The sequence below is a fragment of the Bolinopsis microptera genome, chromosome 9 (genome assembly GCF_026151205.1).
Source record: "Bolinopsis microptera isolate Bmic1 chromosome 9, MBARI_Bmic_1.0, whole genome shotgun sequence".
NCBI classification, from domain to species: Eukaryota; Metazoa; Ctenophora; class Tentaculata; order Lobata; family Bolinopsidae; genus Bolinopsis; species Bolinopsis microptera.
This window is the reverse complement of record NC_087080.1, coordinates 1,799,030-1,814,039: the sequence shown is the minus strand read 5'-3', so window position 1 is coordinate 1,814,039 and position 15,010 is coordinate 1,799,030. Positions and strand designations below refer to the sequence as shown.

The 15,010-nt window shown below is 39.2% G+C and overlaps 1 protein-coding gene across 1 annotated transcript in view; it reads left to right on the top strand.

Moving 5' to 3' along the window:
- Positions 1-15,010, top strand: part of LOC134821057 (uncharacterized) — a 143,923-nt gene that overhangs the window by 88,882 nt on the left and 40,031 nt on the right. The gene's annotated exons all lie outside the window — the stretch shown is intronic.

Below are 15,010 nucleotides of genomic sequence, written 5' to 3'. Positions count from 1 at the left end.
GAAGCAGGAGTGCAGGGAGCAACTCGTATTTTATATTACAGTTTAACAATCAGTATCCCCTCATAGCTTTGTCCAGCAGACCTAAGTCCATCAAGGTACGCAATCAAGCATCTCAATCTTTTTGCAATATTTTACATTAATTGTATTTTTATCGATAATTCATGTAAATTTCAGGCGGATACGGCTGAAGCCTAGTTGCAATGGGCTGTCAAAACAAAAACAGCCGGGTATTTTGAAGACTCCATAATTTCCCAGAGAAAGTTTTCACCAACAATTGAGTCTTTCTACGTTTTGGGCTTGCATGACCGCTTGGCGAGGTTGAAATCTGATCGTTTGGAAAGAGGGGGGCGCGGGTGCGTCATACGTAACCTCGAGCCGGAGTGTATGCCAGCTAAAGGCAGATAGCCACTCTCAGCAGAGAGACCGTATATCTAAGGCTAACAAAGTTAAATCTTTTGACTATTACTGTTCCAAAACCCAAATCAGCCAGTCATTCAGCTTGGAGTGAATTAAAAAACAAAGCGATTCAAGAAAAAGTGCTGAATATAGGAGGAAAGGAAAATGATACAGCATTGGGACAAAGTTTAACATGCCCTTCGTCGGATGAAGGTGGGCCCACTATAGCCCGCTCCGAAGTGTCACCAAACCTGTAAAGCCTACTGAACCACTTTTGTGTTTACAAAGGAGCTATTTAATCCACCGGGATCAATTGACTCTAAAAGCAAGGACACTTCGGACGATTGTGCTACTGCTGTGGCAGAATCAAAAGATTTGCGTTGTTGCGCCACTTACAACGGTACGCTAAAAAATGTACTAAAGAGTGAAAAGCACAAGCTCCATTAAGAACTGATGTGGGCTGTTGCAAATCAAGAAAAAACAGTTGACTTTGAAAATCCTGTGTTTGGTGTCCAGACCAAAAGAGTCCAATTAGGAGGCAAGAAAGAAGGAACCGGAATAACTCTAGAAAAGGACAACCTCCCAGTAGGTACCCATAACGCGTGTATTAGTGGGCAGGAAACTTTCTTCAGCGCCGACTCTAACGGTCAAACGATAAGAGTGGAGAGATTTGCCTAAAGTACCGGCGTGTTCACTGTTACTTTATTCTGTTGAAAAGGAGCAAAGCCACCTGAAAATAAACTGGACATAGTCCCCACTACACTCATTTGCTGAGGAACATGGGTGCAGTACACTCGATTAAATAACAGTGACTTTAAAAGCATCAACACGGACTTAAAGGTTAAAGAATCCCAGCTGACAGAAAAAATCATGGCCTTAAAAGAAGCTGCCGATACAAAACAGACATAAATCGGGTAGGTTGTTGAGGAGGTGATCTGACTCATGAGCTGGAGTGTGCCACAGCATTCCCCTAAGTAGCCAAGGATTTCTTTGGCCTAACTTACCTAACCCAAATCTATGACCAGTTACCTTAAAGGGAAGGGCACAAACGGAGCCAAGACACAGTAAACCTCTTGGAGGTAATTCCTACGAATTTCACCCTGATTGCTTGCCTGAAGGGCAAAGAAGGGAGCGACCCCCGCCTGTTGTTAAGGTTTGCGATTATCTGACATGATTTAGCCCGGAAGTTCCTGTTCTAAAAACTGTTATCGAAGTGGTGTCATCTGAGCATTGTGTGAACTATTGTTTCAGAAATTCCTAATGTAAAAAGGCCGTACGTATCTTACTGGAACAGAACGTCCCAACACAAGGTTTTCATGAGAGGACATGATCGAGGACCGCTACTTATCCATTCGAAAAGCCCAGAAACCCCTACGTAGTATCATAGACCCGATTGTCGACCAGAATTTGCAGACAACCTCGAACTGAAGCAACGATGCCTCCTGAAAAGAATCAAGTTTTTTACTGGAGGGTTTGTTGGAAAAAACAAAATGACGTTCCTTCCACCATCAACGATATGCCCTTCTGAGAAATTGCTCAAACCTTGACAAATGTGTTGTCTCTGCAACATACGCGAGCCCAGGACAAAGAGTTGCTCGCTCGAAGATTCCTCCTCAAGGGAGGACCGAAAGTTACGAGTTTGCCCCACCATAAACAAACATGGTTTCTTAACTGTTTCCAGTGTCATGCCCAAACGACCTGGATTGAATAGGCGAAAGATCTGGACAAAGGGAGAATAGCACCACTTCCAAAGAAATCCAGTTTACAAAAGGTCATGTTTACGTGTGGATTGTTGAGAAAAAAACTGAGTCCTAGTCATCGACAAATGTTTTTGAAATGTGTTCAACCGACAAAGATTGTGGTTGCAGGCTACATATTACTTCCAACAAACAACAAATTTTGTGTCCTGAGAGATTCCCTAGAGAAGATTCTCCAGAGACTGAATTAGCGGCAAGAACGGATAAGTACGTTATGACTTTTTGTGCGAGAAAAGACACCCAAGAAAGAGAAAGCTGGATTTCTGAATGAAAAAAGATTGCAAAATATCAGATTTGTGTTTATGCCAACTTCTAAGCATCCTGTTATTTTAGTAACAGGTCAAGTTTTCTCCGGGGTGGATTATTGGAGAAAAAAACGATGTCCTGTCATCGGACAAATGTTTTGAAATGTTGTTCTACCGACAAAGATTGTGTTGCAGCTACATATTCTCCAAACAACAACAAATTTTGTGTCCTGAGAGATTTCCTCTAAGAAGATCTACAGAGACTGACATTTGGCGTCAGAAAACGGATAGTATCTTATACTTTTTGGTGCGCTTGAAAAGACACACAAGAAAGAAGAAAGCTGGAGATTCTGCTGAGAAGATTGCAGAAATATCAGGATATGCCAACTTCTAAGCAGTCCATTTTACTAAAAGGTCAAGTTTCCGTGGTAGGACTATGGAGAAAAAAAACTATGTCCGTCATCGGACAAATGATTTATGAATGTTTTCTACCGGACAAAGATTGTGTTGAGCAGCTACCTTTTCTCCAAACAACAAAATTTTGTGTCCTGCGAGATTCCTCTAGAGAAGATTCCTACAGACACTGAATTTGCGCGGATCGCGAACGGATTAGTATCTTATAACTTTTTGTGCGATGTATAAGACACCCAGAAAAGAGAAAGCTGGAGTTTCCTGATGAGAAATTGCAAAATATCAGATATGCCCCAACTCCAAGCAGTGTCCCTTTACTAAAAGGTCAAGTTTTCCGTGGTGGAGCTATTGAGAAAAAACAGATGTCCCGTCAATCGACAAATGTTTTTTGAAAAGTTTTTCATACGACTAAGATTGTGTTGCAGCTACATATTCTCCAAACACAAATGTTTTGTCCTGAGAGATTTCCTCTAAAAGATACTACAGAGACTGAATTTTGCGGTCCGATGAACGGATAAGTATCTCTGACTTTTTTGTGCGAAGAGAAAAGACACCCAAGAAAGAGAAAGCTTGGAGTTTCAGATAAGAAGATTGCAGAAATACTCAATATGCCAACATCCTAAGCATCCTTTATTACTAAAAGGTCAAGTTTTTCCCGTGTGGACTATTGGGAGAAAAAAAACTGATGTCCTGTCATCGGACAAATGTTTTGAAAAGTGTTTCAACCGACAAAGATTATGAGTTGCCATCTACATAATATCCCAAACAACACATTTGTGTCCTGATAGATTCCTCTAGAGAGATTCTACAGAACTGAATTTGCGGTCGAGAACGGATTAGTATCCTTAAGCACTTTTTGCGATGAAAAGACAACCCAAGAAAGAGAAAGCTGGAGTTTCTGATAAGAAGATTGCAGAAATAACAGATATGCCAACTCCTAAGCAGTCCTGTTTTCTAAAAGGTCAAGTTTTCCGTGGTGGAATTTTGCGAAAAAACTGAATGTCCTGTCATCAGAACCAATGTTTTGAAATGTGTACATTCTAACCGACAAAGATTGTGTTGCACAGCAACATATTCTCCAAAGAACAAATTTTGTGACTATGAGAGATTCCACTAGAGAAGATTCTTACAGGACACTGAATTTGCGGTCGAGAAACGGATTATATATCTTATGACAATTATATGTGCGATGAAAAGAACACAAGAAAGAGAAAGCTGGGAGTTTCTGATAAGAAGATTGCGGAAATACCAGATAAGCCAACTTCTAAGCAGTCCTGTTTTCTAAAAGGTCAAGTTTTTCCGTGGTGGATAATTGGAAGAAAAAAAACTGATGTCCTGTCATCGGACAAATGTTTTTGGAGATGATGTACAACGACAAAGCTTGAGTTGGCAGCTACATAATCACCAAACAACAAATTTTGTGTCCTGAGAGAATCTCTAGAGAATAGTCTACAGAGACTGAATTTGCGGTCGAGAACGGAATAGTATCATATACTTTTTGTGCGATGAAAAAGACACCCAAGAAAGAGTAAAGGCGAGTTCTGAAATGGGAAAGAAATGCAGAAATATCAGATATGCCAACTTAAGCAGAGCCTGTTAACTTAAGGGGTCAAGGTTTTCCGTGGTGACTATTGGAGAAAAAAACTGATGTCCGTCATCGGACAAATGTATTGAATTGTGTTCTACCGACAAAGATTGTGTATGCAGCTACATATTCTCCAAACAACAAATTTTGTGTCCTGAGATATTCCTCTAGAGAAGATTTTATTCCCCCCCTTAATTTTCCCTACATAGACTGAATTTGCTTTCGACGAACGAATTAGTATCTTAATTGCCTTTTTGTGCGAGGAAAGACAACCCAAGAAGAAAAGCTGGAGTTTCTATGAGAAAAAAGCTGAAATATCAGATAAGCCAACTTCTAAGCAGTCCAGTTATACTAAAAGGTTCCAGTTTTCCGTGGTGGACTATTGAGACAAAAACTGATGTCCTTCATACGGCAAAATGTTTTGAAAAGGTGTGATCTACCGACAAAGATTGTGTTGCACTACATATCTCCAAACAACAAAATTTGTGTCCTGAGAGAATCCACTAGAGAAGATCCTACAGAGACAGAATTTGCGGTCGAGAACGAATTAGTATCTTATGACATTATTAGATGGCGATGAAAAAGACACCCAAAAAAGAGAAAAGCTGGAGTTCTGAAGAGAATTGCAGAAATATCAGATATGCCGAACTCCTAAGCAGTCCTGTTTACAAAAAGGTCAGTTTATCCGTGTGGAATAATTTTTGAGAAAAAAACGATGTCCTGTCAGCAGCCAAATGTTTTGAATGTGGTTCTACCGACAAAGAATTGTGTTGCAGCTACATATTCTCCAAACAACAAATTTTGTGTCCTGAGCGATTTCCACTAGAGAAGATTCTACAGAGACTGAAATTGCCGGTCGAGAACGAATTAGTATCTTATGACTTTTGTCGATGAAAAAGACACCCAAAGAACGAAGAAAGCTGAGTTTCTGATAAGAAGATTGCAGAAATATCCAAATTATGCCAACCATCCTAAGCGTCCTGTTTACTAAAAGGTCAAGTTATTCCGTGGTGGGATTATTGGAGAGAAAAACTGATTCCCCCTGTCCATCAGACAAATGTTTTGAAATGTGTTTCTAACCGACAAAGATTGTGGTTGCAGCTACCTAATCTCCAAACAACACATTTGTTGTCCTGGAGATTCCCCTATAGAAGATTCTACAGAGAATGAATTTGCGGTCGAGAACGAATTAGATACTTATGACTTTTTGTGCGATGAAAAGACCCCAAGAAAGAGAAAAGCGGCAGTATTCTTCTGACAAGAAGAATGCAGAAATATATCAGATATGCCAACTCCAAAGCAGTCCTGTATACTAAAAGGTCAAGTTTTCCGAGGTGACTATTGATGAAAAAAACTGATGTCCTGTCATCGGACAAATGTTTTGAAAACGTGTTTCTACCGACAAAGATTGTGTTGCAGCTACATATTCTCCAAACAAACAAATTTTTTTTTATTTGTGTCCTGAGAGATTCCTCTAGGAAGATTCGACATAGACTAGAATTTGCGGTCGAGGAACGCAAACGTATCTTAAGACTTAGATTTTGTGCGATGAAAAGACACCCAAAAAAGAGAAAGCAGGAGTTTCCTATGGAAGATTGCAGAAATATCAGATATAGCCAACTCCTCAGCAGTTCTGTTATACAAAGGTCAAGTATTCTCGATGGTGAATTAATGAAGAAAAAAACAGATGTACGGTCATCAGACCAAATGTTTTTGAAATTGTGTTCGTCATCAACCGACAAAGAATTGTGTATATGCAGCTACATATTCTCCAAACTACAAATTTGATGTCCGTGAAGAGATTCCCTAAAGAAGATTCTATCTACAGAACTGAATTTGCGGTCGAGAACGATAGTAACTATGACTATTATGTGCGATGAGAAGACACCCAAGAAAGAGAAATGCAGGAGTTTCTGATAAGAAAAAGCAGAAATATCAGATATGCCAACTCTCTAGCAGTCCTGTTTTACTAAAAGGTCAAGTTTTCCGTGGTGGAACTATTGGTAAAAACAAACTGATGTCCGTCATCGGACAAATAGCTTTGAGATGAGTTCACCGACAAAGAATGTGTTGCCGCTCAGCTCAATTCTCCAAACATACAAATTTTGTGTCCTGAGAGATTCCTCTAGAGAGATTTACAGAGACTGAATGTTGCGGTCAGAACGAATTAAGTATCTTATGACTTTTTTGTGCGATGAAAATACACCCAAGAAGAGAAAGCATGGAGTATCTGATGAAAGAATGCAGAAATATCAGATATGCCACTCCTAAGCAGTCCTGTTATACAAAAAGGTCCATGTTTTCCGTGGGGATTATTTGAGAGAAAAACTGATGTCCTGTCATCCGGACAAATGTTTTGAAATGTGTTCTACCGACAAAGATTGTGTTAGCAGCATACATATTCTCCAAACAACAAATTTTTGTGTCCTGAGAGATTCCTCTAGAGGAAGATCTACAGAGACTGAATTTGCTGTCGAGAACGATTAGTATCTTATGGACTTTTTTGTGCGATGAAAAGAACACCCAAGACAGAGAAAGACATGGAGTTTCTGACAAGAAGGATTGGCAGAAATATCAGATAATGCAAAACACCTAAGCCTCCCAGTTACTACAAGGTCAAGTTGTTTCCGTGGTGTACTATTGGAGAAAAAAAACTGATGTCCTGTACATCGGTACAAATGTTTTGAAATGTGTTCTACCGACAAAAGATTGTATTGCAGCTACATATTCCTCCAAACACCAAATTATGTGTCCTGAGAGATTCCTCTAGAGAGATTCTACAGAACGAATATGCAGTCGAAAACGGATTAGAATCTAATGACTTTTTGTGCGATGAAAAGACACCCAAGAAAGAGAAAGCTGGAGTTTCTGTTTCTGATGAAAAGATTGCAGAAATATCAGATATGCCAACTCTTAAGCATTCCTGTTACTAAAAGGTCCAGTTTTTCCTCCGTGGTGGATTATTGGAGAAAAAAACTGATGTTCCTGTCAACAGACAAATTGTTTAGAAAAGTGTTCTACTGACAAAGAATGTGTCGCAGCTACAGATTTTCCAAACAATAAATTTTGTGTCCTGAGAGATTCCTCTAGAGAAGATTCTACCGAGATCTGAATTCTGCGAGTCGAGAACGAATTAGTATCTTATGACTTTTATGTGCGATGAAAAGACACCCAAGTAAGAGAAAGCTGGAGTTTTCTGATGAAGAAGATTGCAGAAATAAATCAGCTATGCCAACTCCTAAGCAGTCCTGATTTTTAACTAAAATGGTCCAAACTTTTCCGTGGGACATTGGAGAGAAAAACTTGAAGTCATGTCCCATCGGACAAATGTTTTGAAATGTGTCTCAACCGTCAAAGATTTGTGTAGCAGCTACATATTCTCCAAACAACAAATTTTTGTCCTTAGAGATTCCTCTAGAGAAGATTCTACAGAGACGTGAAATTGCGGTCCGAGAACGGATTAGTATCTTATGACATTAAGTGAGACGAAAGACCCCAAGAAAGAAAAGCTGGAGTTTCTGATGAGAAGATTGCAGAAATATCAGATATGCCCAACTCCTAAGCAGTCCTGTTTTACTAAAAGGCAAGTTTTTCCGTGTGGACTAGGGAGAGAAAAACAGATAGTTCCATGATCATCGGGACAAATGTAATGAAATGTGTTCAAACCTGCTACAAAGAATTTGTGTTGCAGCTTCATATTCTCCAAACAAAACAAATTTGTGTCCTGAGAGATTCCTCTAGAACGATTTCTACAGAGACTGAATTTGGCAGTCGAGAACGATTTAGTATCTTTATGACTTTTTGTGCATGAAAAGACACCCAAGAGAGAGAAAACGGAGTTCCTGATAAGAAGATTGCCGAAATATCAGATATGCCAACTCCAAGCAGCCTGTTTACTACAAGGTCAAGTTTTCACAGAGAATATTGGAAAAAAGAAGTGGTTCATCTCATTTGACAATGTTTAGAAATGTGTTGTCATTCGGAACGAGAAATGTGTCGCAGCCCTGTATCTCCAAACATAAAAACCTGTTTCCTGAGTAGAATTCCTCTAGGAAAGTCCTAAAGTTACTGATTTGTAACTACGAAACGGAATTGTTTCCATATGACTTTTGTGTGATTGAAAGATTCGAGGAATTGGAAGACTCCCAAAACGATATAAAAAACCAAGAAAGCTCAAAACGACCGAATACAAACAAATTGATTGGAAGAAACCAAGCCTTGCATCCATATGGATAAAGCGTATGAAAATGTGACTGATGAAGTTATTGACCTGCTAAAAAGTGCATCAATCTAGATCTGATGAATGCTTAGCTGTGAAAAATGTTTAGTCGACTCATATGACATCACAGCAAAGAAATGTTACTTGCGAGATGGAAGTAGAATTGACCTAAACATTCACCAGTGTGATATCTTAACGGACCACTCTTGTGTCCGAGGTTCTGAAAAAATCCCCGACGACAATACAGCCGAAAACCTAATGTTGAAAACGCGAAACCGTGTGATTATGATAGGACAGTCATTTCTCCGGGGAAATCTGGAAACCGTCAACTCTCCGTTGAAAATATCCTTTGTCTTGTTCAGAGGAATGTTCGATGGATGAAGACTGTGCTGCCTGCAGACTTAATAAACATCAAAATGAAGACATGTCGATTTGCTGGATGAAAGCAGAAATGGCCAAAAAAGATGCCCGGAAGTGGTGTCCTTTCGACTATTTTAGTTGTAAGCTACAGAAAAGATACCTTCAAAAATCTGAAATTCGGGGAAAAAAATAAGATAATCCCCTGATAACGAAAAGAGTGACAAAAGGCCCAGCAACAAGAGTGAGACGTCCTACAGATAGCAAAGATGATGAAAACTCTACAGTTACGATCAGCCGTGTATGGTAATAGGGCATAATTTTCGGGTGATCCTTAGAGACCGTCAATCCGTGGAGAATCCTTGTCTTGTTCAGAGGAATGTTCATGGAAGAAAAACTGTGGGCTGGCTGCAACTTATTAACATAAAGATAAGACATGTCAGTTGATGGATAACAAAAAGAGATGGACCCAAAAAGGATGGCCTAGGAGTATTTTGTCTTTCGACTTTTTGTGTAAAGAAAGATCATGATCATCAAATCTCAAAAAACCCTGCAGACAAACAAGGAGAAATTCCTAATGATAAAACACGCAAAAAATCCGTTGAAATGACCAGCCTAGCGTTTTTACAGCACATCCTCTTCTCAGGTGGCTATCTAGAAACGTTAACTTCTGTTAATGGAACCGTTGTCTTGTTCTGCCGAATGTTTGATGGATGAGGAACTGTCTACAGCACCTATAACATAAAATGAAGACATGTCGACTTGATGGATCGAAACAGAGATGGGCCCTAAAAAGATGTCAGGTGTTTGTTTCTTATTTTGATTTTTGTGTTCGGAAAAATCTCGTTCTCAGATTCTGACAGCATCGATTCAAACAGTAATTCTACCGGCAAAGTAAGAAGAACAAGACATCGCAGGACACAGAGAATAATAAAAATAACGGAAAGCATCGATGTGGAGACCGTGGGAAAAAGAACAAGAAATACAAGTGATAACTAATATCAGCCATGTGTTTCTACAAGGAAAGTCATATTCAGCGGATTTTAAGAGATTATCAATTCGTCGAGAATCCTTATCTTGTTCGAAGAATGTTTGTTGGACGAAGACTGTGCCACTGCATCATGCAACATTAAATGAAGACAGTCAGTTGATGGATAACAGCAGAGATGGACCCAAAAAGATGGACCTGGAGTCGTGTCTTTCGATTTGCTTTGTAAGGAAAACTCGAAGGTACCTAATGAAAAACTGAATAAACGGTAACAGACCGAAGTAATTACAAACCAGTCCTGTTTACTAAAAGTCCAGTTTTCACAGGAGGACTATTGGAGAAAAACCCTAGTGTCTGTCATGGACAAATGTTTTGAAATGTTTTTCATCCACCAGAAATGTTTGCAGCCACAATATGTTTCCAAAAATTTAAGAGTTCTTTCTGAGAGATCCCCGAGAGAAGTCCTAAAGAGACGGTATTTGCCGCAAAGAACGGAGTAATAACGTACGACTTCTTTGTAATGAGAATACATTTCAAAAAAATACAACTGTAGATTCTGACAAAAATAGTGTACAAATATCAGATACCGCCAACTCTTAACTGCCCTTGTTTCACTAAAAGGTCAAGTTTTCCGTGGTGGGATTATTGGAGAGCAAAAACTGATGTCCTGTCATCGGACAAATGCTTTGAGATGTGTTTTCAACCGACAAAGAATGTGTAGCAGCGACAATTCTCCAAAACAACAAATTTTTGTGTACTGAGAGATTTCCTCTAGAGAAGATTCTACAGAGACGAATTTTGCGGGTCGAAAACAGATTATGTATCTTAAGACTTTTTTTGTGCAAAAAAGACACCCAAGGGAGAGGAAAACCTGTGATTCTGATGAAAAGATTGCTGAAATATCAATATGCCAACTCCTAAGCGAGTCCATTTTACAAAAGGACAAGTTTTTCCGTTGGTGGATTATTGGACATAAAAACTGATGTCCTTCATTCGGACAAATGCTTTGAATGTGGTCAACCGACAGAGATTGTGTAATGCCGCTACCTATTTCTCCAACAACAATTTAGGCGTTACTCAGTAGATTCCCTCTAGAGAAGATTCTACCAGACTGAATTTGCGGTCGAGAACTGATTATACTTATGGACTTTTTGTGCGAAGAAAAGACACCCAAGGGAGAGAAAACTGTGGATTCCTGATTAAAAGATTGCTGACTTTCCAGATATACCCACTCCTAAGCAGTCATGTCATTACTAAAAGGTCCAAGTTTCCGTGGTGAGGTTAATTGGACAGAAAAACTGATGTCCTAGTTCATCTGGACAAATGCTTTTGAGAAGTGTTCAACGACAAAGATTGTGTTGCAGCACATGATATTCTCCAACAAACAAATTTTGTGTACAGAGAGATCCTCTAGAGAAGATTCTACAGAGACTGAATTTGGTGCGGTCGACAACGGATTAGTAATCTTATACTTATTGAGCGAAGAAAAGACACCCAAGGGAGAGAAAACTGAGGATTCTGATGAAAGATTTGCTGAAAATCAATCTACCAACTCCAAGCAGTCATTTACTAACAGGTCAAAAGTTTTTTCCGTGGTGGAATTATATGACAACAAAACTGATGTCCGTCCCATCGGACAAATTGCTTTGAGATGTGTTCTACCGACAACGATTGTGTTGCAGCTACATATTCTCCAAAAACAAATTTTGTGTATGACAGAGATTCCTCTAGAGAAGATCTCTACAGAGACGAATTTTGAGGACGAAAACGGATTAGTATCTTATGACTTTTTGTCTGCAATGAAAAGAACACCCAAGTGGAGAGAAAACTGTGGATTCTGATGAAAAGATTGCTGAAATATAGATATACCAACTTCTAAGCAGTCCTGTATACTAAAAGGTCAAGTTTTCCGTGGTTGATCTATTGGAGAAAAAAACGGATGTCCTTTCATCGGACAAATCGTTGAAGTGCTCGAACCGACAAAGATTGTGTTGCAGCTACATAATCTCCAAACCAACAAATTTTGCGTACACAGAGATTCCTCTAGAGAAGATTCTAGCAGAGTACTGAATTGCGGTCGATAACGGATTAGTAATCTTATGACTTTTTGTGCGAAGAAAAGACACCAATGGAAGAAAACTGAGGCTTCTGATGAAAAGATTGCTGAAATATCAGATATACCCACTCTAACATCAGGTTACTAAAAGGTCAAGTTTTCCGTGTGGAATATTGACAGAAAAACTGCTGTCCTGTCATCGGACAAATCTTTGAGATGTGTTTTCAACCGACCAAGATTGTGTTGCAGCACATATTCTCCCAACACAAAATTTTGTGTCCTGAGAGATTCCTCTAGAGAAGATCTACAGAGACTGAATTTGCGGTCCGAGAACGGATTATAATATCTTGAAGACTTTTTGGTGCGATGAAAAAACCCAAGGGAGAGAAAACTGTGGATTTCTGATGAGAAGATTGCAGAAATATCATATATGCCAACTCAACAGCAGTTCTGTTTACTAAAAGGTCAAGTTTTCCGTGGTGAACACCAAAAGAAAAACTGATGTCGCTGTCAACGGACAAATGTTTTGAAATGTGTTTCCACCGACAAAAGGAGTTGTGTTGGCAGCACCTATTTCTCCTAACAAGAACAAATTTGTTGTCCTGAGAGATTTCTCATAGAAGATTCTACAGAACTGAATTTGCGTGTCGAGAACGGAATAGTATCATATGACATTTTAAGATGAGACGAAAATACTCCCAAAAAAAGAAAAAACTGAAGATCTGAAGAGAACAGTGCAGAAATTCGGATACACACCAACACCTAAGCAGTCCTGTTTCCATGAAAAGGTCTAAGTGTCACAGGCGGATCCTAGAGGGAAAGAAAATATTGCAACCATCGAACAATGTTTTTAGAAATGTGTCATCTAATGATGAATGTTTTGCACCACAAATGCTCCCGCATATAAAGAATTGTTTCCAGAAGAATTCCTCCTCGAGAAAATCTATAGAGACTGTATGTGTGGCAACCAAAAACAACTTAATACGTATGACTATATGTGTGGCCAGGTAAGAAGCCCCAAAAGAAACCGAGGATTAAAATTCGATGAAAAGATTCTCCCGACAAGTCAAAATCAATGATTGACCAGGAAAAAAACATAACTGAAGAAGCAACTGAAAAAACAGCAAAATCAAAGAAAAGAGAAATCGGATAACACGTTTCCTAAACGATGTTGAACGATACATCGACCAACACGGACAAATCAGGAATAAACCTGAACAATCAATACCCATCTGAATAAATACAATTCCTGAGCAATCCTGTTTACTAAATGGTCAAGTTTTTACTGGAGTGATTTGTATGAGGGTCCAAGAAAATTTGCATCTTCGGATGAATGTTTGGAAAATGTGGCCATCTAATACGAATGTTTATGCGCCTACATTTGCTCCAAACAAAAAGAATTGTTTCCTGAGAGATACCTCGAGAGAAAACCTAAAAGACAGCTTGCCTCCAAGAACAATTTAGTATCTCGAACTTAATTGATGGTGCAGGAAAGAAGCCTCCCGAACGTTCCAAAAGAGTTAAATACATGACAAGATACCAGACACGTCGGCCAATACTCCAATACAGATACCGACAAAGACCAACCGTGTGTGCTACAAAGAACAGATCTTCTCTGTGTTTTTTTTAGAAACGTCAGGACCATTATACTCCGTTGTCCTAGTTCAGAAGAATGTTTGAATGGATGAGGACTGTAACTATGCATCCTATAACATAAGATGACGACATGACTCTATGATGGAATCAACACAGATATGGACCAAACAAAAAGGCTGGTGTCATATCTACGACTTCTTGTGCAAGGTGGAAATCTGGTCCCTAACCAAAGAAAAATCCCGATTGCTAAAAGGACACGTTTATCGAGGTGGACTATTTGAGCGAACATCTGATGTCTTGTCATCGGACAAATGTTTTGAAATGTGTTCAATAGCCGAGAAAGATGTGTGTGCAGCTACATATTCTCCAAACAATAAACTTTAGTCTCGGAGAGATTCAGTCGCTAGAGAATATCCTATCGAAAACTGAATATTTGCGACCGGAACGAAATTGTCTCTTATGTACTTTTCTGTTTCGAATGAAAGGTCCCCGAGGGAGAGAAAACTGGGGATTTCTGATGAAAAGACTGCTGAAATATCAGTATACCAATTCAAACAGTCATGTATACTAAAAGGTCAAGTTTTCCGTGGTGGACCTATTGGAAGAAAAACTGATGTCCTGTCATCGTGACAAATGTTTTGAAATGTGTTCATTCCGAGAAATATTGTGATGCAGCCACTTTTTCTCCAAACAATCAACTTTGTTCTTGAGAGATCTTCTAGAGAGATTCCTATAAAGACTGAATTTGCGGTCGAGAAACGGGATATCGTATCTTATGCCTTTGTTTGCGATATGAAAAGCCAACCAAAAAGAGAAAGCAGGCGATTTCTGAAGAGAAGATTGCAGAAATATCAGATATAACCAACTCCAAAGCAGTCCATGTTTCCTAAAGGTCAAGTTCCGTGGAGGATTATTGAGATAAAATACAGATGTCCTGTCATCGACAAATTTTTTGAAATGTGTTCAACCGAGAAAGAATTGCGTTGCAGCTAACATATTCCTCCAACCAATCAACTTGTGTTGGTCTTGAGAAATACTGTCTCGAGAAATGCCATGGAGACTGAATTTGCGGTCGAGAACGGATTAGTATCATATGATTACTTAATGTGAGTCGCCAAACTACTGAGGTCGAAAAAATACTGTATCACAGCAAACAAGAAAAAAAACGACCGATGAATTATCGATGAACCCTATAAGCACTCCTCCTGAAACCCTCAGATGAGACTCTGCCAGCAAAATTTAAAACCAAATCAAGTTCACCTGAAACCAATGCTCTGCTTGTCGGTAAAGTTCTCGGAGGTCTTACTAGAAAACATGAAAAGATTCTACATCAGACGACTGCTTTGAAAAATGCTGGCTTGACGAAGAGTGTTATGCTGCTACATATAGTCCAATATAAT